Here is a 3,104-nt window from a genome sequence, read left to right on the forward strand (position 1 = left end):
AATAAATATGTATAAAGCATGTTAAAATAAAGACATTTGACAGTTCATAGTCCAGTATTCTCAACGCGGGAAGGTCAATGAGGGATAACATTCATCTGTTCAGTTACCTGTTTAGGACTACAATGGCATTCGCACCATAGCCGCACTAAATGTTAATGCTTTTAAGAATATTCAGCATTATTTTTGCATTCTATCATAGAATCATAGAAAAACTACAGCACAAACAGACCCTTCGGCCCACACGTTGCGCCGATCTTATCTCTACCTACTAGGCTTACCTATAACCCTCAATCCTATTGAGTCCCATGTACTTATCCAGAAGTCTCTTAAAAGACCCTAATGAATTTGCCTCCACCACCACCGATGGCAGCCGATTCCACTCACCCACCACCCTATGAGTGAAAAACTTACCCCTGACATCTCTTCTGTACCTACTCCCCAGCACCTTAAACCTGTGTCCTCTTGTGGCAGCCATTTCAGCCCTGGGGAAAATCCTCTGAGAGTCCTCCTGATCAATACCTCTCATCATCTTATACACCTCTATCAGGTCACCCCTCATCCTTCATTTCTCTATGGAGAAAAGATCTCCTTAGAGAGACGAAGGATGAGAGGGGACCTGATATCCTACGTTATCCTACAATCATAGATTCAAACAGGACAAAACGAGTCCATCCAGCTCATCATATCAATGCCAGTTCTTTTAAATCCATTTTTTTTAAATTAATTCGTGGAACACGGGTGTCGCTGGCTGGCCAACATTTATTGTCCATCCTTGGTTCCCTTGTTCAGACGTCAGGAGAGAGTCAACCACATTGGTGTGGCTCTGGAGTCACACGTAGGCCAGACTGGGTAAGGATTTCCCTCCCTAAAGGATGTCGGTGAAACAGATGGGTTTTTCCGACAATCAACAATGGTTTCATGGTCCTCAGTAGATATTTAATTCCAGATATTTTTTATTGAATTCAAATTCCACCATCTACCATGGCAGGATTCGAACCTGGGTCCCCAGAATATTAGCTGAGTTTCTGGATTAATAATCTAGTGATAATACCAGTGGACCATTGATTCCCACTCCACCCTTTCCCCGTATCCCCGCAAATCTTTCCTTTTCCATCTCATTCCCTTTTTGACTGTTACAATTGAGTTTGCATCCACCACCCTTCCACGCAGTGCTATCCAGATCATAAGAATTCAGTGCAAGTGAATAAAATTTCATCAGTTAGGCTGCCAATTATCCTAAGTTTATGTTCCTTAGTTACTGATTCTGTTCCTTAAAATGAAACAGCTGTTAGATGGAAGATATTTGTTATTTGCCAAACTTTCCATCTCATGAAAGATAGCTGATCAGGTGATTGAGCCAATGGCCAGAATTTTACCCACCCCACCCGCCATGGGAATTGGAGTGAGTGAGGGGCAAACAATGGGAAGGGCTGTTGGCCTCGGGCGGTTTTGGGACGAAGCCATAAAATCCCGCCCAAGGTTCCTCTTGTTCAGTCCCAAAAAATAATATCTAAAAATAGAGGTTGCAATGCAGAGGAAACAAGGTGGCTGATTTTCTGATTCCCTTCATCCACCAGCACCAAATCAGCCCAATTTAGTCCCTCTACAAGCATGGTCACCAAATTTCCTCTACAGTATTTTTTGTTTTGGTGACTGTGCTTGACAAAGCAAAGAAGCAAGTTCATATTCCTTAAACAAGTGGCCAGATAACTATCCCCATGAACACGTTTATCCACTGTTATCAATGACAGCTGTTTCCGACCGAAAATATTTAGTCCCTATCAGTCATTCGCTTCTCTCTGCTCAGACATTCTGAAACACTAGTCACAACAAATGTAGAAAAGGCATGCCCTTCACATTTAATTTTGAAAGTTCTCTTTGTGTACGTGTTACCAGGTAAGTCCTGTGCTCATTGCATACGCTGGCTTCCAATAATAACTTGACTTTAACATTTGCATAATTCAGTTCCCTCAAAGGTTTCATGTTCCCAACCCACCCCACGATCCCACTAATCTCCACCAACCCTACAAACCTGCCAATGCTCCTCCCACTGTGGACTCTTGCATACTTCCTAATTCATTTTCCCCAAAATTGGTGGTCGTTCCTTGAAAGTGGCGTCACTGGTAGATAGGGTGGTAAAAAAGGTATTTGGCACACTTGCCTTCATCGGTCAGAGCATTGCGTACAGGAGTTGGGATGTTATGTTAGAACTGCACAAGACGTTGGTAAGATCAGATTTGGAGCACTACGTATAATCCTGGTTGCCCCGCTATAGGAAGGAAGTTATTAAACTGCAAAGTGTGCAAAAAAGATTTACAAGGATGTTACCGAGACTAGAAATGCCTCCAAAATCAAAATGAACATAAAACTAGATTTCATGACACACTTCACTTCCAGTGATATCATGCTGTTATCCTTTAAAGGCAAATTACCACGTATGAATTTTGTGAGACCCCATCTCCAAGTCACAGCACTGAAGGAGGCCATTCAGCCCTCTCGCATGCACCACTTATTGAATGAGGAAAGTACCAAGTGCTGTACCTCCACCTTCTGCCTGTAACCCTACACATTCTTCCTTTTCAGATAACAGTCTAATCTCAATTGAAGCTACTTCCACCGCACTCTCCAGCAGCACATCCCAGATCTTAACCAATCGCTATGTGACAAAGTTCCTCCTCAAGTCACCATTGTTTCTTTTGCCATTTACCACTGATAATCATTCTGATGGTACAACGCACAATGTTCATGCCCTGCTAAGTAACTGCGTGGAGCGGCACGGTGGCACAGTGGTTAGCACTGCTGCCTCACAGCACCAGGGACCCGGGTTCAATTCCCGGCTTGGGTGACTGCCTATGTGGAGTTTGCACATTCTCCCCGTGTCTGCATGGGTTTCTTCCAGGTTCTCCGGTTTCCTCTCACAGTCTGAAGATGTGTGGGTTAGGTGGATTGGCCGTGCTAAATTGCCCCTTACTGTCAGAGGGACTAGCTAGGGTAAAGGCATGGGATTGTGGGAATAGGGCCGAGGTGGGATTGTGGTCGGTGCAGAATCGATGGGCTGAATGGCCTCCTTCTGCACTGTAGGATTCTATACATACGTATCATAT

This window comes from Carcharhinus amblyrhynchos, chromosome 3 (assembly GCF_965287045.1).
Source record: "Carcharhinus amblyrhynchos chromosome 3, sCarAmb.v2.hapA, whole genome shotgun sequence".
Lineage (NCBI taxonomy): Eukaryota > Metazoa > Chordata > Chondrichthyes > Carcharhiniformes > Carcharhinidae > Carcharhinus > Carcharhinus amblyrhynchos.